Source organism: Tursiops truncatus, chromosome 13, assembly GCF_011762595.2.
Source record: "Tursiops truncatus isolate mTurTru1 chromosome 13, mTurTru1.mat.Y, whole genome shotgun sequence".
Classification (NCBI taxonomy): domain Eukaryota; kingdom Metazoa; phylum Chordata; class Mammalia; order Artiodactyla; family Delphinidae; genus Tursiops; species Tursiops truncatus.
In genome coordinates this window covers 73218049-73240010 of record NC_047046.1, presented here as the reverse complement: position 1 = coordinate 73240010, position 21962 = coordinate 73218049, and positions in this window count along the sequence as shown.

Genomic DNA, 21962 nt, shown 5'->3' with positions numbered 1-21962 from the left:
AGTACAAGGGATCTTTGTTGCGGCACGCGGGATCTTTTAGTTGCGGCAAGCGTGTGGGACCCAGTTCCCTGACCAGGGATGGAGCCCAGGCCCCCTGCACTGGGACTGTGGAGTTTCACCCACTGCACCACCAGGGAAGTCCCTAACCTATGTTTTTTAAAGTCTTGTTTGAAACTCCTGACTCTGGTGTACCCACAAGCTCACACCACCTGTATTTTAAATTTGTCTAAAGAATTTACCAAAGTATTTAAGCACCTCCTACATAGCTCTTTGATTGCAAGTAGATTTGCTGCCTGACTTCTGTTTCTGTTACACCTATTGCAAAGGCCCGTTGTATAACAGAGGAGAGGGAAGGATGAAAATGAGTATCTATTAAGCAGTTACTATGTCCCAGCCATTGAACTAGACACTTCCAACTCTGTTTCTCAACTTATCTGTGGAGAAGAGTTTCACTTACTCCTTGGTTCCTAGTTCCATCAATGGTTATAAATATATAGTTTCTCCTATAATTTTTTGAAGTGTACATATAGTATCTTCATTTTAAGAATGAAAGATGAAAATGACTTCCTGTTTGTGAGAAGGTCACCTTGACACCTGATGATTCTCGATAGTCAAGAACAGCACAGAGTAAAGACAAGACACTGAAGGAGCCTGTGCATATGACATTTGATTTGGGGGGCGGGGAAGGGGACAGTGTCAGAGAAGTGCCTCAGAAATATATTTTTTTCCTAATAAATATCTAGCAATGATCAAACTTATGGCTTGAAGATCTTTAGAAGAAAAGGATTGTATAAATGAAAACTAAATATTGCTCTAAGAGCATATTAACATAATTTATATGATAAATTACCATTACTAATGATCATGATGACATAGCAGTAAAGCCCGTTACTTATAACGAGGTTAAATAATCAATTCTAAAAATGTTTGTATTGCAGTCTCTCAGTTTTCCAGAGCTGCCATAACAAAGTACCACAAAATGGGTGGCTTACAAAGAAGAAACTTATTAGCTCACAGTTCTGGAGGCCAGAAGCCCAAAACAGAGGTGCTGGCAGGGGCGCTCCCTCTGAAGGCTATGGGGAAGGACCTGTCCCAGGCCTCCTTCCTGGCGTCCATTTGTTTGCCAGCAAGCTTTGATGCTTGGAGCTGCGTCACTCCAATCCTCCATGTTCATGTGGCATCCTCCCTGTGTCTGCACAACATCTTCCCTGTGTGTGTGTCTGTCTCTGTGTCCAATTGTCCTTTTTGTTTTTGTTTTTCGCGGTACGCGGGCCTCTCACTGTTGCGGCCTCTCCCGTTGCGGAGCACAGGCCCCGGACGCGCAGGCTCAGCGGCCATGGCTCACGAGCCCAGCTGCTCCGCGGCATGTGGGATGCTCCCGGACCGGGGCACGAACCCACGTCCCCCACATCAGCAGGCGGACTCTCAACCACTGCGCCACCAGGGAAGCCCCAATTGTCCTTTTTTATAAGGACACCAGTCATATTGGATTAACGTCCACTGTATTCCAGTATGACCTCATCCTGACTAATTACATCTGCAATGACCCCATTTCCAGATAAGGTCACATTCCCAGATACTGAGGGTAAGGACCTCAGTATATCTGTTTGGGGGAAATGTAAGCCAGTCCATACAGTGTCTATTTTCCAGTGACCTTCAAGCAATTTGGAATCGTATGTAGAATGCTTTCCTAATATAATATGTTTCTAATTCTAGAACTAGATCACACTGTGTAATCATTTATTGATATTAGTGATGTGACAACAGAAGGTCCTAAATTAAGAGGAAGTGCATTAAAAGATTCTTCACGAATCCTTCCCTTTTAGTATCAGAAGCCCAAGGTCAAGTCTAAAAACTGCACTATTGGAGTGAGGGAAGGTGGGCAGGGCTCCAGGATGTGCCCGTTACAGATCATACTACATTTAATGAGGTGTGTTGTCCACATCACTGTGTCTGACACGTCAGGATGAGAGAAAGCCTCACAATCCAAGTCAGCTGAGGTCTAACCTTTTTCAATATCGCACACAAACACACATGTACACGCTGCAACCATAAATAGGGAAGGAGAAGCCACTCTGCTGATTTAAATAAAAGAATTTGGTCGTTAACATGAACGAAAGTTCCCCTGAGAAATTAGCATAAAGATCTGGTGTTCGGGGCCTCCCTGGTGGCGCAGTGGTTGAGAGTCCGCCTGCCGATGCAGGGGACGCGGGCTCGTGTCCCGGTCCGGGAGGATCCCACATGCCGCGGAGCGGCTGGGCCCGTGAGCCATGGCCACTGAGTCTGCGCGTCCGAACCCTGTGCTCCGCAACGGGAGAGGCCACAGCAGTGAGAGGCCCGCGTACCGCAAAAAAAAAAAAAAAAAAAAAAAAAGATCTGGTGTTCGTTCCCCAGCTATTCCAAAACCTGAGTGTTTCATGTTTACAAATCAAGAAAATAGGGTCTTGATACAGTGGCCATTTCAACAATGACCAGGCCCAGTGAATTATAACTGAAGGCCAGAAAAATATCGGTCCTCACATACGCAAATTATGTGCAAATTATCCCGATAGAGTTACATAGACCTGATGTAGAAAATAAAATTTTTCCCCATTCTTGGTATTTCCTACAAGGTCAGAACTACTTGTATTTGCTGTTTGTTGTCCAAATATTTTATAATCTCAAGTGTTCAGAAACGCATAAAGTATTATAATGGCATGCTTAATATCTGGTGGTTTTAAAACAGTTGTCACTTAAAATATCTTATAAGCCATAACTATTAAATATATGAATTAATGCAGAACTACATGAATTAATGCATCTTGGGACTTTCCTAAGGTATGGAAGGCATTTAGCTTGGGTCAATAAATAGTTACTATTAATACCATTTTTTCCTTATGAAGGGGCCCAGAATAAGCCACTATGGCATAAAAATTATTTTGAGCTGAAAGCATTCAAGTTCCTGAAACCCCTTATCTACCTAAAAGCACTCAATTGTCATAAATTCTCTTCCCTGGAGCAACTCTACTCTCTTCTTGGAGAGGAGGAGTTAGCGCCACACCCAAACAGGCATTGCCACAAAACTATCGTATCTCCCATCTATTCTCGCATGAGCCCATTTATCTTTCTAAAAAGTAATTTGCTTTCCTTGAGTGCCCTTTCTCCCTCTCCCTCCACCCTATTCTAAGAAGTCATTTGTTTTCCCAGAAGTGCCCTCCCCATCCCCTATTAAAATGGTACATAAGCCCCCAATTCCTCCTTGAGTCACATTTTTCTGTGAATAGAAATCTGACTTTTCTCTTGTTAATCTAGCAGTTGTCAGATTTACTTGCAGGCCTCGAGTACAGAATCTAAGTGGGCAGAGGAAAAGTTTTTCCTCCCCAACGCTTACTCTCTGAAACTTGCAAGCCACCTGTATTAATGTCTACTCTTTTCATGTGTTTCCTTATCTTCACAAACCGGTTTTACTATCCTCCTTGAACAAACGAATTAACTCAGATTGAGAAAACAGAAGTAACCTGTTCACGATGGAGGTGAGATTTTTAAATCAGATCTGACCCTAAGTCCCACACTTACTGCTGAGCCTCTGTATTGTTTTGATGGCTGTGTCACATAATTTCAGGTTTTGAAAGAAAAAGCTACATGGTCTTACTTGGGCCTCTCTCTCTGTCTCTCTCTCTGTCTCTCTCTCTGTCTCTCTCTGTCTCTCTGTCTCTCTCTCTCTCTCTCTCTCTCTCTCTCTCTCGTTGCTTGTGCTTCATAATTGAACACCACTTTGCATCCAGAAAGACCCTCTCCGTCCATTTGTGATTCACTGACATGCAATGAACCATGTGTTTCTGTGATTGACACTATATATATATTCCACCTAGGATGGTATAGCCTACTTAGGTAAACCGTCGTCTTTATATACACGTTGAGATTGAGCCAATGTAAACATACTCGATGCTCTGGATGTCACAAAAAAGTAGCTCTATCCTCAACATCGAGTACTGCGTGTTGCCCAGGCTTGAACTGTAGTGGCTTTGGGTCCTGCACTTGCCACGAACCATGATTTTTTAGTAAATCCCTCAGACTCCCCGAACCCCTGCTTTTTCACCAGGCACTTACTATCTAAGTCTTGCTTCACAGGATCCTTGCATCAAATAAGAAAACATCTGGGAATGAGTTTTTTTAAGGGGTAAATCCCCAAAGTGCTGTAACTTTTAAAAAATCATTATGAAACACGTTATCAGAGCTCATGTACCTGGTGCTGCCCTAGCCGAGGTGTTAGGTCAGCAACCCGCTTGCTCAGTCCGTGCACTTAGGGGTTTATTTTCGCCTAGAAACAGGGACATGCACGGCGCCTTCAAAACTCACGTTAGAAAGCATTGATAATAAATTATTAGGAGAACAAAGGCTGAGCTCATCAAAAAGCTATTGCTCTGTGGGTAAATACAACCCCACTGTGTATTAAACAAAAATTAAACCCCATTTTCTTTTTCATAGTTAAGTTGCCATCAATTCAAATAGTGAGAACAAGGCACTGGACACAGTTAATAGTCTGCAGACCGGCCAGGCCCGGCTTTGAAAGCATTTAAGCTTCCCTGAAGTGCTGCTTGTACCCAATTATAACTTACTACTTACCATCTTCATAATTTAAATCTGTCCGCCCCTTAGGGGGGAAAATTTTTTGCTAATCAAAGCCATGAATGCACCTTTTTCCTTTTGACAGCATTAAATTAAAGCTAAATGGTTGGTTTTGAATGAGTTACTGTGAAGAATAAAGGCATTAATGAGGTAATTTCATTATGGAGACTCATCCAGGCCTATGTGAATACAAGGGAAGTAAGTAGAGGGGAAAGCTGAAAGCTGCAGAGGAAATTAGGGTTCCTTCCACCCTAATTAATGTTTGGAGGCATTTAGTACAGGCACCAAATTAACTGCTCCAAAGAACTCTCTTGAAAAAAAAAATACATTGTTGCCCTCCCGTATAATTAGAAGACAGTACAAGGCGAACACTCAGTGAGTATAAAGCCAGCCTTTAACTGATGCTGTGGTCACAGAGAACTGGCCATTAAGGATGCTGAAGTTTAAGGAAGCAGTAGGTAGACAATATAGGATTGTTTAGGTCCTTGGGTTCTGTGAGCTGTAAACAGGTAGCCTCTGAATGAGGAATTATGAGACTCCTGGGAGGCCTGTCTTCCCAGCAAAACAGTCTTAAATGCATCCAAAGGGAAGAAAGAAAGGTGAATGGGCCCAGCGCAGTTAGCAAAGAGAATGCCCGATGCTTGTCTTAAGTGATTACATGAGGTTGTGCGGGCCTCTCTCATTGAGTTATCTTTACACGGCTTTTGTCTCCTCTAATTGGAGCTGATGAGGTGCTAATTGGAGGCCTTTTTAAAAAGCCCACTACTTTAATCATTGGAAAATCTGGGGAGACCAAGGGAGTGGAGTTAATGAGACAAAAAAAAAAGAAAGAAAACTTATAAAGTGTAGCTTGACAAAAAATAAAGCTGTCATTTGTGTGGATCTAGGAGGGTGAAAGGGAAAGGTTTGATGGGAAAGAAAGGGGAGCAATCGAGATATTTCATGTAAAAATCTTTCCAAAGCATCTTCACAGGTTAGCTAGAAGGGGAATAATCTGGTTAGACTGGCTGTTCCTGCCCCTTTAATTCCCATCGTGGACCTGAATTCAGGCTAAAACCTTTACGTTCCAACTCTGAGTCCCTTTCAAAATTGTAGAGAGAAATTTGTATGGAGACAGGCCTGCGTCATGCTGACCTTTGTCCCTCCTCTCAAAGCGAAAGTTTTTCTTGAGCCTATTGGACGAGACTTGCCATTTCTTCTGGATGCGGAGACGACCCTTCCTTTCAGACCTTCCTCTACAACACAGGCATAGAGTGAAACGTGGTTATGAAAATATCTTTAAGGAATATGACTTGGGGAAATGAAGGCAGAATTAACTTACCCACCGTACCTCTAAGAGTTAGGTGTGTTCTGATTTTTAAAAAAATTTTTTGGCGTTTCCTTTATGCTTTCCAAATCTTTAGAATGAGGCTTCATCATTTTTATCATAAGAAAAATAGCACTTTAATATCTTCATTCAAGGTAACGTTGTCTAATTTTTGTAAGTAGCAAAGAAATCAGAATGGAGTGTGTGGCAGGGAGGAGAGAAGACGCTGTGGAAGCGTGTTCTTCCAGAAGCACCTTCCTGAGGGTGCCACACCTGGCTAGCCTGCTCTTGCTGTGTCACAGGACCTCACGGAAAGTAAAGATGCCATGGAGACTCAGAGATAAGTATCAAGCACGTGGGTTACACAGGCTCCCATTCAACTCTCCCTTCCGACTGCTTGGAGGACTTATAAAGTACGCCAAGGGATTTAGCACTTTATATGTTATCTCATATTGTTGTCAAATATTTCTTGAAGGTTTATTTCCTGACACATTATAACTGACTTTAGGGCAGTGACCCTGCAGGATGTCTTCCATTCCCACCTAAGTATTCAAGTGCTTAAGTGACCTTTTCAAAACATGCGGCCTTAATGTAAAATCCAGCCACACTAGAGCTTATCAACCAATGACATACAAAACTGACATGCCTCGGGTCGGCCCGTAAATACACGCGCAGAACCTTGTGGGATTGCACTCTATCTTTGTGCAACGAGTTGATCCACGTCAAGTGCTTGGAACAGGGGCTGGCACTGCAGTTGGGAGTCAGTCATTTAAGGCTGACACAAGGAGACTGAGAATGAGAGAGGAAAACCTGGCAAGCAGAGTCCCAAAAGGCAAAAATGATGTGCAAGGAAAGAGATGCAGCATTTGGTTTGAAAGCCAAGGAAGCGTTTGGTGTAGGGGGAGATGTTTCGAATGAACATCATTGATGGCATTAATGGGCTGAGAGGGCAGCCTGCCAGCACCTTGGCTCTGGTTCGGTGAGACAGCACTCCTCACACGCAGAATCTGAGGATCACAGCACTAAAAGGATCCCTACAGGTGCCACTGTTCTGCAGATGAAGACGTGATGTGCTCACAATCACCCGGGCCGCCATGAGAGGAACCAGACTCCAGATCTTCGACCTTCCAGCTCAGTGCTTTCTTTTCCCCAAATAACACGCAGCCCCACAGCACCAGGAGCCGGCCAGCCACCTCCTCCGAAGCTCCTCCTTTGTATACACATACGTGCATTTACACACATATACTGACACCTAGACCTACACGTCAGCCCTAATTTGGGGACAAATCCTTCTTTCATTTTACATGGACAATTTGTACATCAAGAGGAAAGTCTCTGTGTGTCCGGTTGGCTCTCCATCAAATTGATTTATTTGGTCACTCAGGTACCCATGCATTCGGCATCCAGCAAATACTGGGATGCCTGCAAGGTGCCAAAGCCCCAGCTGAGTGCTGGCGCTAGGAAGGGAAGCAAAATCTGACACAGCCTGCCCCCGTGGAGCTTGTTGTCCACTGCAGGAGGCAGGCATTACACAAAGATTTGCACAAGTAGTGCTTTGATTCCCGGTGCTGTGATAAATGCTGTGGAAGAAAAGCACCGTGTGTGATGCCCTAGTAGGTGGATGTTGTAGGAGATGTTTACCAAGGTCTCCAGGTGACGCTGAGGCAGGTGCTTCGAAAACCCTGAGCTACAGACAGCAGAACCTCCCCAACAGCTGCTATCAAAGCATCTTCTAATGAGTTAACGAGCAACCTGAGGATGGAGGGCGACTGGGCTGGGGGAGGGAGGGCGCGCAGCAATCTGCAGAGCCTCGGCAGATGCTTCAGCAGGAGGCTGGACAAGCTATTGGCCAGGTGGCTGCAGCTTCTGAAAGAGCAAGCGGGAGGGTCAATCAATGCAGCCTCTACCAATTCAGGGACCATATTCTTTTTTTTTAATTTTTGAATTTTATTTTATTTATTTTTTTATACAGCAGGTTCTTATTAGTTATCTATTTTATACATATCAGTGTATACATGTCAATCCCAATCTCCCAATTCACCCCACCACCACCACCCACCCCTGCCACTTTCCCCCTTTGGTGTCCACACGTTTGTTCTCTACATCTGTGAGGGACCATATTTTTTAATAATAATTTTAAAAACCAGAACATGTGATCTAACAATTTTTTTTTGTTTTACAAATAAATTTGGTAAAATAACTTTCCCAGACAGAAATTAAATTGAACTCTGTAATACAGTTACTCAATTGACTTTATTGGATAAACATCTTTATAGGAATTCAGGGGCACATGAGATCCAGGAATTAAGATCTCAGCATTTTAGATTGAGAGGGACATTTAAAGATTATAGAGGCACCCTCCCCCCACAATGTGATAAGGAAGAAATGATCCTAAAAGATAAGTGACTTCCTTATATGTCATCCCAATGGCAAGATTAGAGAACAGCGCTCCTGGTTTACAGTTCAGTACTCTTAAGAACAGCCCACCACCTGCCTGGCCCACGCATTGGTTAGCTGCAAACTCAAAATACACCCAGTTAAATACATGAAAAGCCCCTGTACATCACTACTAATAAAAGAAATGCAAATTAAGATTCCATGATTTGAAAAGTTCAGAAAGCAAGAAAGCTATCAAAGATTATTGGGACTGTATCAACAGGACTCAGGAGGCACCGAAATGATTTGAGCATCATTAAGGGTAATAACTGAAGTGGATGAAAACACATCAAATATGTTAAAAAATAAAATAAAATGAAACACATCAAATATGTTAAAAAGCCACGAGTTTGGGCCTCCCTGGTGGTGCAGTGGTTGAGAGTCCGCCTGCCAATGCAGGCGACACGGGTTCGTGCCCCAGTCCGGGAAGATCCCACATGCCGCGGAGCGGCTGGGCCCGTGAGCCATGGCCGCTGAGTCTGCGCGTCCGGAGCCTGTGCTCCGCAACGGGAGAGGCCACAATAGTGAGAGGCCTGCGTTCCGAAAGAAAAAAAAAGAAAGAAAGAAAATTATAACCGTCTTCGTAGGTTTTTCTTAGAGTCTTTTAAAAACACAAATATGATGGCAGCAGTGCTTCTCAAAGTTTCACACACCCATTCATCCCTTGGATCTTGTTAAAATACAGATTCTGTTTCCGTCTGTCACACTCCAGTTATTCCGCGCTTCCTTTCCCGCCCCAGGGACGTTGTGCTTTCTGTCCCCTCTGCCTGGGACACTCTGCCCCTGATCCTCACGTGGCTGCCTCTCTACCCCTCAGGCCTCCAATCAGATGTGTCCCCCATAGAGAGGCCCTCCCAGAGCCCTCTACCTAAAGCACCGGGTCTCCTTGTCCACCCAGCCCCACCAATCACACTCTCAACCCCATTTCTGTTTGTTTTGTTATTGTTGTTCCTTGTTTTTGCAGCATTTATCGATATCACAATTTGAAATTTTCTTTTTTTTTTTTTTTTTTTTTGCGGTACGTGGACCTCTCACTGTTGTGGCCTCTCCCGTTGCGGAGCACAGGCTCCGGATGCGCAGGCTCAGCAGCCATGGCTCACGGGCCCAGCCGCAACGCAGCATGTGGGATCTTCCCAGACAGGGGCACGAACCCGTGTTCCCTGCATCGGCAGGCGGACTCTCAACCACTGCGCCACCAGGGAAGCCCTGAAATTTTCTTTTCAAAAATTTCTTGGTAGTTTTATTGTCTCTTTCCCCAGATTAGAGTGTAAAACTCCACAAGACCAAGGCCTCCTCTGTCTGGTTCACTGCTCTCTCCCTCATGCTTAGAGCTGTGCTCACACATATAAGTGCACAATGAATGCTTACTGAATGAATGAATGGGTTGGTTACAGTTTCAGGCCTTTCTTGCACATCTCCCTGGTTTTCAGTTGTGGCTATGCACATCTGAAATTTAACCCAGAGCAGGTTATAAATTATTGCCTTAATGACAGGCCTGGAGCATCTTCCTGCATACCTCCAGATCATTTAAACAGACAAATAGCTTCAGTTCACCTCTACAGTCGACCCTGGGTATCTGAGGGGGGTTGGTTCCAGGAACCTCACAAACACCAAGATCCAAGGAGGCTCAAGTCCCTTATCTAAAACGGCACAGTGTTTGCATATAAGCTATACACATCCTCCCGTATACTTTAAATCACCTCTAGATACTTATAACACCTAATGCAATGTAAATGCGATGTAAATAGTTGCCAGCAAGCAGCAGATTCAAATTTTGCTTTTTGGAGTGTTCTGGAATATTTTTCGCCGAACATTTTTTTTTTTTTTTTTTGTGGTACACGGGCCTCTCACTGTTGTGGCCTCTCCCGTTGCAGAGCACAGGCTCCGGACGCGCAGGCTCAGCGGCCATGGCTCACGGGCCCAGCCGCTCCACGGCATGTGGGATCTTCCCGGACCGGGGCATGAACCCGTGTCCCCTGCATCGGAAGGCGGACTCTCAACCACTGCGCCACCAGGGAAGCCCCTCGCCGAACATTTTTGATCTGCAGTTGATTGAATCGAAGGATGCAGAACTCACAGATGCGGACGGCCGACTGTACATCCCAACAGGCGTGTTCATTGTCTCTGCTCTCAATCCACCTCCCTTCCCACCCCAGTGCTTTTATATCTGTTTACAAATACTCAGAGAAAGGAAAACAAGATGCCCCCTTACCTCTGCCTGTTCCATTTCCCTCTGTAAACTCACGTGGCTGCGTGAACATAGCTGAGTCAGCTCTTTGCAGTCTGAGCTTCCTGTGCCCCATCTAATAAAGCAGTCCATTTTCCCCACTCGAGTGCCTTCACTATACAAGGAAGTGTTTTCCATTTCCCTCGGTAGAGCTGACATCTCCTTTTCTCGTTTTTGCCTTTGGGCCTGAAGACTCCGAATTTCTTTGGCCCTTCTTTGGCGCCCTGCTTCTTCTCCCTCAGTGATCTTACTTGGGTCTCACCTCCCCAGAGCATTCTGAGCTTTAGTCTGTCAGATACGTTTCCTTCTTCTTCTTCTTTTTTTTTTTTTGGCAACACCACCCAGCTTGTGGGATCTTAGCTCCCCAACCAGGGCTTGAACTGGGCCCCAGCAGTGAAAGTGCCAAGTTCTAACCACTGGACCACCAAGGGATTCCCATAGGTGTCCTTTGGTCTTTCTCATTTTTTGTCAAAATTGGTCTTTCATTCTTTTATCATTAAAACAGTTTCCTAAATAAACATCCAATCTTCATAAATCCCATCAGCCTTTACATCTGTTTCATGGAATCCTAAGACTAGTTCCCTATGACTGTGAAACCTGTCCTTTTCCAATTTAGTGCCACATTTAAAGGGAATTCTCTTTCCATTTCCTGTCATGTACACCTGGTCGGTTTGGGCTCACTTTCCTCTCTCACACACTCAAATCCGTCCTGATGGAAGAATTAGTTCAGAAGGATGTATACCTCGGCAGACCCTGAAAACACATCGTGCTGGTCTTATATTCCTGGCAAGGAGGCTAGAGTAAATCTTCACCAAAATATCTTCCTTGCTCCTTACTCTTTTCTACCTTAACCCAGAAATTCACTACTTTCTGCTTTTCTTCTTTTTCTTGACTTGGTGATTATGAGCTAAAAGTTTTCACTGCCAGTATGTCCTCAAAACTTTTCTTCACGGTGTTGTCATCAACCATGCCATGGGCCTTGGTGATAAATCATCTTTCGTGTCACTAGCTCTCTTTCTTGTTACGGAACATCCAAGAACATACGGCACCAGAGGTACGTCCAGCTGCGTTTACATCCCTCCCAGAGTTCACGACACATTTCTGCTCGCTTACCTGCCTCCTTCACTCCCTTCACTGTGAGGTCCTTCTGTCAGACACCACATTTTATTCATCTCTGTATCGCCGGCATTTAGCATGGTGCCCACCTCACCCTTGAGTCTCAGTACATGTTTCTAGAATACTGAATAAATATACCATGACTTACAAGCCATGAGGCACAAAATCAGGGCAGGTGAAACTGTTAATAAGCCTTGAAACAGAATATACAGTTGAGTGTGAAATGTGGTTCAGTGAACGTTTAGAGGAGAGAAGTAAATAAGGGCTCAAGAGTTGTAGAAAGCTTTCTGGAGAACGTAAGACCCAAACTTGGCCATTGGGAAAAACAAAAAGAGAGGAGCCGTAAGAAATCAGCAAGGGCACTTCAATTTTCCACTCTGTCCCTCTGAGTTTTCCGAGTGGGGCTGTCTTTGTTTTTCTGCTCATCTTATCCCAGCCTCTCTCATTAGGTCGGCTGCATGCTTCCCTTCCACCTTTACCAACCTGGCCTAAAAATCCTCTTAGGGTGCTCATCTGTGCAACCTCATCTTATTTTTTAGCCCAGCGTGAGATATCAAAGACTCTGATGGACAATGCCACTTTTGTCTCTTCTTCCAAAGGTCCCTTGGGCCACTCTCCCAGCCTGGTCTGGTTACTGAGGCTGCCCCTCTGGAGAAATGAGGCTGTGGGGTAATTAGGTCATAGAAAGCACTGAAACCAGAGGATTCAGCTGGAGATGGGGCTAAAATTCATAAATAAAGATTGGCATAGCTTGAATTCAAGATAAGCTAATTTTAGATCCCTAGGCTTGGTCTAGCAGAACAGTGACAATTATATCCTTTCTTGAAATGTTTTGCCTCTGCTGGCTTTTGAAGCATTTATTTTCTACCACTGAATCATTCAATAGCAATATAATTGTTATTTCCATTTCCCTGGTTCGACCGGGTCTGAGAGCCAGTTACCATTCCCAGTTCATTAACCGACTGGCCTTCGAATTAACAGCCCCTCCATCGGGGGGTTGCCTTGGAGACAAAGCTTCCTGTGGGTAATCCAAGATTATCTAGCTCTTTATCCTGCATGTGACCCTTAATTACTTGCTAAATTAGAATGGTTTTCTGAAAATCACAAGCGGAGGTTAATATGTTCTTCCAGAGCTGGTCAAGCTAAGATGACACTGAATTCACAGGGAATTCAAGTTACATGATCCCTGAAGGCGTCTCTTTGAGGAAGAAGATGAACTCTCCCACTGGGAGGCACTGCCCCCCCATAAAGCCCCTGTCACTCACTGTTCCTCTGCCTGCTTTTCGAGCTGCAGTTTAATCTCCTCCGGACAATTCGCTATGTCAATATTGAGCAGATTCATTCTGGCGCAGGAGCCCGCGCCCATTTGTCTTCGATAACTCATGCTTTCAACTTAAGGACATATTTTTATCATAATTGCAGATTTTTGCTCTATGCATTTACACAATTACAAGGCTTCATGGACCAGTTATGGACAAACAAGAGAATGGAAGAAACTATTTTTAAAAAAACAAAGTAAACACTTTGGGGGAAAACGTTGGGGCCCTGTAGTATTTTCCCTAACATTATACAGGCCTCAAAGCACGATTAGTGGAAAGGAGGGACTCTTAGAATGCACCTAATGGGATGCCTCTTGAGATGGCTTTGGAAATAAGGAAAATACGAGTAAGTGCAGGTATTGAATGAGATTTGTCATGAAAGCGTACATTTAGCGTTACTAGGTTTTTATTCATTTAGACTATAATGAAATTATTGAGTGTAGTTCCAGAAGATTAAAAAACCTGTCTTAAAATCTTAAATATTATTAACAGTCCTCAACATTAAAGTATCAAACTCAAAATAGTACAGAGCCTGGAATCTCACAGGCATCCATCCAAAAAGTGTTTAGGAAGTTGAACCGAATCGAATTAGAAATACGCATCATTGGTGATTCGGCACCTCAAATAATTCATTCAGGTTCCTGAAGGAGTTGTCTGCAAACTGCTGAAATCCTAGTCTCTCAGAATGCTTGACTGATTACATACACAGCTTTGTGTGTTCATGGTTATATTCCTCAGCTGTGTACCACCTTTAACCATATTTAAGCATCTATTGTGTATAAGGCATCACGCAGCCCTCATTCTGTTCAACTGTAGTAGTCAGAATAGGAATTATTAGAAAGGTTATATGAGAATCATTTAATTACATCTGTTCATAGCTTAATCATGGTATGTGGGAAAAACCAGGAAATTGACTTTGACCGTGGCACCTTCAATAAGCCATCAGAGTGATTTGCTTTTAGAGAGGTTTGGTAAATCTTGGAGTGGTTACCCATGGAACTGAGATTTTCTTTGACAGTGTTTTAAAGTAGTTTTGTTCCAGACTTATGGTTGCAAGGGGGAGGGGAGAGTGGGGATATGGGATGGATTAGGAGTTTGGGATTAGCAGATGCAAACTATTATAGAGAATGGATAAACAAGGTCCTACTGTATAGCACAGGGAACTATATCCAATATCCTGGGATCAACCACAATGGAAAAGAATATGAAAAAGAATATATATACTTGTATATATACTTGTATACTTGTTGACTAAAAACTGATTATTTAAACGATAGTGTAATCTTGAACTGAAAAACTCTTTGTTCTTATAATCATGTTATCACATCCTCCTAACTTAGATCACTCTTTCATTTTGCATCCTTAGTAATCTATAAACTCTATAAGACATTATCGTGTTGTTGCTTAAAGAGTGGAGACATTGTTGGTTGCCTTCCAGTTTTTCATTTCAACTTTCTTCCTTCTGAACTGAGCTCCTGGCTTTGGTTAGATATTCACCCCCTCACACATATAGCCCATGTGGCTTGGGAGCCGACCCCATCTTCAGCTCCTAGGATAGACCATGATTTGTCTAGGCCGGTGATTGTCAACACGTAGTCCCCAGACAAACATCATTAGCATCACCTGGAACTTGTTAGCAATGCAAATTCCTACATCCTATCCTCAGCCTACTATGTTATCTAGAAAGGCTGGGCGTGGGGCTCCCCAGGTGATTCTGAATCCCACTAAAGTTTGAGAACCATGGTTCTTAACCACACCTCCTAATCCCATGCTCTTTACCAGTAACTGAGTCAGTGCATGGTCTTCCCCTGTCTACTGTTAATGTTCCAAAGATGGACATGTAACCTAAGTGGACCTCATCAAATGAAGGGTGGAAATTTTATTCCGAGGTTGGAAGAGAGATTTTCTATCTCTCATGGAACATGAGGAAGGAACCACCGTCTTAGAACTTGGAGAGAAACCTGAGGACAAAGTCAGTGCAAGGTAGGGCCACAGACATTTCCAAGATGCACAGCAGAGATGGCTTACACCTTCCTGCACCCAGCCCTACCTACCTCTAACTTACAGTTCTGTCCAATGCCAGGTTTCCCTATTGTTTCAAATTGAGTTTTTTCATTCTTGCAGCTGAAAGCATCCCATTTATTTATTTATTTATTTTTTTTGGCTGAGTTGGGTCTTCGTTGCAGTGCGTGGGCTTCTCTTGTTGCAGAGCACAGGCTCTAGGCCTGTGGGCTTCAGTAGTTGTGGCTCGCGGGCTCTAGAGCGCAGGCTCAGGAGTTGTGGCACACGGGCTTAGTTGCTCTGTGGTATGTGGGATCTTCCCAGACCACGGCTCGAACCCATGTCTCCTGCATTGGCAGGCGGATTCTTAACCACTGTGCCACCAGGGAAGCCTCTATTAACATTTTATAACAATTTTTTAAGCTTAAGTCTGAAATCTCCCAGGAAGCTGTATTCCTACTACCTTGCCTCTAGTATAGCGGAGCACTCAATATTTTTTTTTATTATACCAGCAAAGCAAGTTTATTTGGGAGCAGAAAACAACTGCAATTCAAGACACGCAACTATAGTAAACCACATGCAAGTCCAGCAAAGAAGGAGAAGAAACGTTTTGTTGAGGAGAAGGGAAAGTCGGGAGGCGCTGTTATAAACAAAAAGTCCACTAGAGCAGGGGTCCGCAACCCCCGGGCCATGGACGGGTACTGGTCCATGGCCTGATAGGAACCAGGCCGCACAGCAGGAGGTGAGCGGCGGGCGAGTGAGCCATTCATCCCCATCACCCTCACCACTGCCTGAGCTCCGCCCCCTATTGGATCAACATCCTCATTAGATTCTCATAGGAGCACAAACCTGTGAACTGCGCATGCGAGGGATCTAGGCTGCGCGCTCCTTATGAGAATCTAATGCCTGATGATCTGAGGTGGAGCTGAGGCGGCGATGCTAGCGCTGGGGAACGGCTGCTAATACAGATTATCATTAGCAGAGAGGTTTGACGGCACAGAAACCATAATAAATCAATTGTTCGCAGGCTCTTATCAAAACCCTATCAGTGAGTGGCAAGTGACAGTTAAGCTGCGTCTGGTGGCAGGCTTTAAGTCAGAATTCGACACTTATTTTAGTCCACGCATGGCCCGCCCATTATTTTATTTACCACTTCCATCTGCGCCTCTTTCCTGCACTGCGCACTTGTCTCAGTCACAGTTTTGGTAAGGCCACAAGCTAACCCTAGCCAAAACGGGTAAAAAAAACAAATGTTGCTGGAGAGCTTCTTTGAAAAGGGGGACGACCCAATGATGAGAGAGCAGAAGACTCTGAGGCTGCCAACAAAAAGAAAGCTGTATTTAAAAGAAAAACCAAGAGTCCTACTTAAATTACAGGTTCATTGCAACAGGTGATTCACGTTCTCCAAGCCCACTTTGTACAACACGTGGTAACCAGCTAGCCAACGAAACCATGAAACCTTCAAAACTGCTCATCTATCTCAGCTTTCAAAAGAGTTTGAGCATTACTTCCCAACCACAAAAGAGCCCCCGAACTGGGAAGGAATGGATCTGTGACCCATTTGTGAATAAACCTGGTGAATCGACTTTGTCCGTGCTAGAAGAGGATCAACTGCTTGAGATCGCAAATGACGGTGGCCTTAAGAGTATGTTTGAGACAACTTCAAATCTCCGCACGTTCTGGATTAAAGTCACGGCGGAATATCCTGAGATTGCCACAAAAGCACTGAAAAGCCTGCTTCCATTTCCATCATCCTATCTTTGTGAAGCAGGGTTTTCTGCAGTGACAGCAACTAAAACGAGATTACAGAGTAGATGGACATAAGCAACACACTTCAGTGTCACTGTCTCCCATCACCCCCAAAGGGGAACGTATAGTTGCAGGAAGACAAGCTCAGGGCTCCCACTGATTCTGCATTATGGTGAGTTGTATAATTACTTCATTATATATTACAGTGTAATAATAATAGAAATAAAGTGTACAATAGATGTAATGCTCTTGAATCATCCCGAAACCACCCCCACCACCACCACGCCCGGTCCGTGGAAAAATTGTCTTCCACGAAACCGGTCCCTGGTGCCAGAAAGTTTGGGGACCGCTGCACTAGAGGAAACTGGGAGTTCGAAGTATAGTGGCTTTCTTTTTTTTTTTTAACATCTTTATTGGAGTATAACTGCCCCACAATGCTGTGCCAGTCTCCGCTGCACAACAAAGTGAATCAGCCACGGGTATACATATATCCCCAGATCCCCTCCCTCTCGCACCTCCCTCCCACTCTCTCCATCCCACCCCTCTAGGAGGTCACAAAGCACCAAGCTGATCTCCCTGTGCTATGCGGCTGCTTCCCACTAGCTATCTATTTTACATTTGGTAGTGTATATATGTCCATGCCACTGTCTCACTTTGTCCCAGCTTACCCTTCCCCCTCCCCGTGTCCTCAAGCCCATTCTCTATGTCTGCATCTTTATTCCTGTCCTGCCCCAAGATTCATCAGAACCTTTTTTTTTTTAGATTCCATATATATGGGAGCACTCAATTATATTTGATGAGTAAATAGGAGTAAACGCATGCATGCATGAATGGATAATCGCATTCAAGAAGCAAGCAGACAATGCCATTTTCAAATACAATTGATTCGACGTCATTATGAGGTTCCACGAATGCAAGCAAAGAACTGACACGTAACCGTAGTTTTAACACCAGTTTTGCTGCAGCTAAGTGTAATCCTTTCCAGCTAGCTTAAGCAAAAATAAGGATTATCATATCGAATTCTAAAGCTACTGAAGTGTCTCATGGACTATAGATTTCATCCCCGACTCTTTGCTAACAAGAATATGTGCCTTTGGTGAGGGGAGTGTCTGGAAGTTCCCATTTCTCTATATACTAGCCAGTATTTGATATTATCATACTTCTAAATTTTTACTAGTCTGATAACTAGGAAATGGTACCCCATTGTTTTAATTTCAATTTCTCTGATTTAATTCACATTACTTGGGCTAAATCTTAACATTTATTTCTTGGCAATTCAGATTTCCTCTTGGGGGAATGGCCTATTGTAATCTCCTTTTTTTTTTTTTTTTTTTAATTGGGATGTATGTTTTTTCTTATAGATTTCAAGGAGTTCTTCTTCTGTTCTAGATACTGATCCCTTGCCAGATTTATGCATAGAAATTATGTTCTTCCTGTATGTGACATTTTCTTCCACTTTGTTTAGTGTGCCTTTTGTTGAATAAAAGTTTTTGTGAATTTTCAGTAGGTGAGTATATCCATATTTCTTCCTTATGGGTTGAGCTTTTGTGTTTGTTTGAAAGAAATATTTTCCTATACTGAAGTCATAAATATATTCACTTATATTTTCCTCTAAAAGATTTGTAATTTTGCTTTTTCACGTGTAGATTTTTAATTCACCTGGAATTTAATTTTGTATAAAGTGGGAAGTTTGAAATAATATGGCTTTACTATATGCGTGCTGTTCTGGAGAGAGGAGAGAAAAAAAACCCCTAATTCTGACCTAAATTGCTGAAAGCATTTGTTTGGTCTGGTGGGAGATTTGCATTGCTGGAGATTTGCTATTAACAAATTATTCTCTTTCCAGCATCATCTTGCCATGGGTGCCACAACTTTGAAAGAATTAAATAAAAAATCCTTTACTTACTGAGCTAGCCAGTAGCTGACAAATTTTTGTTATTGCCTCACATGTCACTGAGATTTCTTTCAGTTTCCATATTGAATACGCTCCAGCATTCCAAATGTGTGCAAAAGACTTTATCTCCAGAGAATGGAGAAATAAACTCCTAAAAGCTCTGGTTCTTCTTTAATATATAGTGGAGGGTTGCGATTATTCCCTATCTATGTTAATGTCCCCTTTCTTTACATCGAACTTTGACTCCCAATTTAAGTGTTTTGCTTAACCTCCCTTTACTGGTCTTTGTCATTTTGCATTGGGAAATCAGTATCTACAACTATTTATTCTGTGGTCAAAAATGGTTCAGGCTATCACAGTTCAGATAAGAACGTTTTCCTCCCCTCTCCAAACATTTCTTTCTCTCTCCTTTTGCTTTCTGTTCTCCTGCCAACTATTTCTTTCCTTTTTTCCCCTTCTTAACTTTACCTTGAATTTGTCAAAGGAATGAAAGATAATGTTTTGTCCCAGTGGAAGTATAAAGGGTCATATTATGACTGACCTTTTCATATATGAAGAAAAGTTAAACAGTTCTGTTTTATGGTGAACAACATATCTTCTTTCAAGGGTCAGGCCTAATTTTACATTTACCAAGATGGAATTTACATGTTACCAAAATCTCACATTTTGGTGAAATTCCAAATTTAAAATTATATATTAAAGGTTGGAATGGAGTCAATTAGTCTATTTAAACATCACAGGACCAAGAAAAGTATCTTCACATACACCGACTGCTTAAGACAAATATTATTTGATAACTTATGGATACCTAAGCCACACATGACATATTAATACATAGACAACCGATGTCGACACATACTGTGCCAAATATAGCATCATTCTCCCTTCTCTGTCCTAACCTAAACTGCATCCAAGGCAATTCTTACCTATATTTTATTCATTGACTAAAAGGTAACCATGAAGAAATTAAATTGCAACTTTAAATGTAATTGGCAAATTCTTTAGCACTAACTACTATAGCATTTGTAATACAATTAAAATAGACCAAATTAGTCATATTAGCTCTGCTCTTTCCAAATCTGTGGCATGACTCTGAGGCTATTCATAAACTATCTGCTACTTACCTAAAAACTGTCGGGCAGTTTACATTACTATGAAGTCACGAGTTCTTCAGTGTTCACTGTTCAAATCTGACTGCAACTTGGGTGTGTTTTCTTACCTTGAGGAGAAAACAAGAGATGGGAAGAAGGGATGGACTGTGTTTCTTGATGAATGCAACCGTGATGTGACTGATTTAATGGGGCTGAGTTAGGCTTCTCTTTGCTATCAGTGGAAAAGGGAAAAGACGTCAGCAGAATAGTTCACGTTTATTGAGACCTTACTGGGTTCCAGGCAGTGAATTCTTTCTAAAATGGAAAATTTTAAATGGCATAGGTACTGTTATTAATCTCCCTTATCTAGATGTGGAAACCAAGCTTTGGAGAGGCTAAACACCTTGCCCAAGACCACACGCTGGGAAAACCAGGGGTCACCCCCCAGTCAGTTGACTCCAAAGCCTTTGTGCTTCATCACTGGTTTATAACTGGCGAAAACTTGGAGAAGAGCTTTTAAGATGTCCAACATGTTATTTTAGGGAAGGCAGTCAAGTACGTTAAGAGGACTGTTTCTTATACATGAAACAGTAGCAGCAGAGTAATTGAAAACATTGGGTTAATTTCCTCTTAAATGAGTGAATGTATATTTACCACCCAGAACAGTGCCTGGTACATAGTAGCACTCAGTGCATGTGAGCTATGGTACCAGTTAGGATTGCAGGTAACAAAACCTGGAAACAATGGCTTAAATGAGTGAGAGTCTTATCTCAGAAGATAGAAGCCTGGAGATAGGCAGAACTCCCCTGCCAGAGGGGCTCAAGAAAATTGCTAAAGGTGGGGTTCCTCTGGCCTCCTGGGCCATCATTCTTAATGGTCACAAGATGGCTGCTGCCCTCCGTCATTGCATACACATTTCAGGCAGAAGGAAGGACAAACAGGGAAAAGAAAAGCCTTCATCTCATGAGGTTTTATCTTTTTACTTGGTAAGTGACTCCTTCCTCAAATATTTCTACCTACCTCTCATTAGATGCCCAGCAGGCTGGAGAAACAAGTATTTCAATACGCTGTTGTATAAAATAAGCTACAAGGATATACTGCACAACACAGAGAATATAGCCAATATTTTATAATAACTGTAAATGAAGTATAACCTTTAAAAATTGTGAATACTATACAGTATTGTACACCTGTAACTTATGTAATACTGTATATCAACTATACTTCAGTAAGAACATTTTTTTTTTTTTTTTTGCGGTACCCGGGCCTCTCACCGCTGCGGCCCCTCCCGCTGCGGAGCACAGGCTCCGGACGCGCAGGCCCAGCGGCCACGGCTCACGGGCCCAGCCGCTCCGCGGCACGCGGGATCCTCCCGGACCGGGGCACGAACCCGCGTCCCCTGCATCGGCAGGCGGACTCCCAACCACTGCGCCACCAGGGAAGCCCAGAACATTTTTTAAATGAAATAAATAAGCTAATATGTGCAGAGCGCTTAGTGCAGTTTCTGGCAGATAGTAAGCATTCATTAAGTATTTGCCATAAAGATAAACGTTAACATTTCTGTAACATTTATTGATTTTTCACTCTATGCAAGGCATAGAGTTAGTTCCCACAGAGATGAAAGAATTGGAGGTAAACTGATTAAATCCTATGAATTGAAAACCCTGAAGAGACTGGAGCAATGACCCACAAGTACTATACAGACACTAAATGTTTGTTCCTGCTGTTGCTGAGGTGGTAATGAGGAGTGTACTTTCATTTAGTTACATCTGGAGACTGAAGAATGGGGAGCCATAAATCCATATTCAACTTAAAGGTTTGATTTGAGCACTAGAAAGAGATTTAATAGTAATGGCCCATGAATCTGGAGGTAAGTTGGGAGGCCAATGAAAAATAAGTTAAAATAATGTGGGCACACAGCTCCTAGGGCTAATGTGGTACTCACAGCCCACATTAAGAGCTAATGAGGAGAGGGGTCAAGATGGAGGAATAAAAGGACTGGCAGTTCACCTCTCCCCACAAGTACATCAAGAATACATCTACAGGGACTTCCCTGGTGGCACAGTGGTTGAGAGTCCGCCTGCCGATGCAGGGGACTCGGGTTCGTGCCCCGGTCCGGGAAAATCCCATATGCCGCGGAGTGGCTGGGCCCGTGGGCCATGGTCGCTGAGTCTGTGCGTCCGGAGCCTGTGCTCCGCAGCGGGAGAGGCCACAG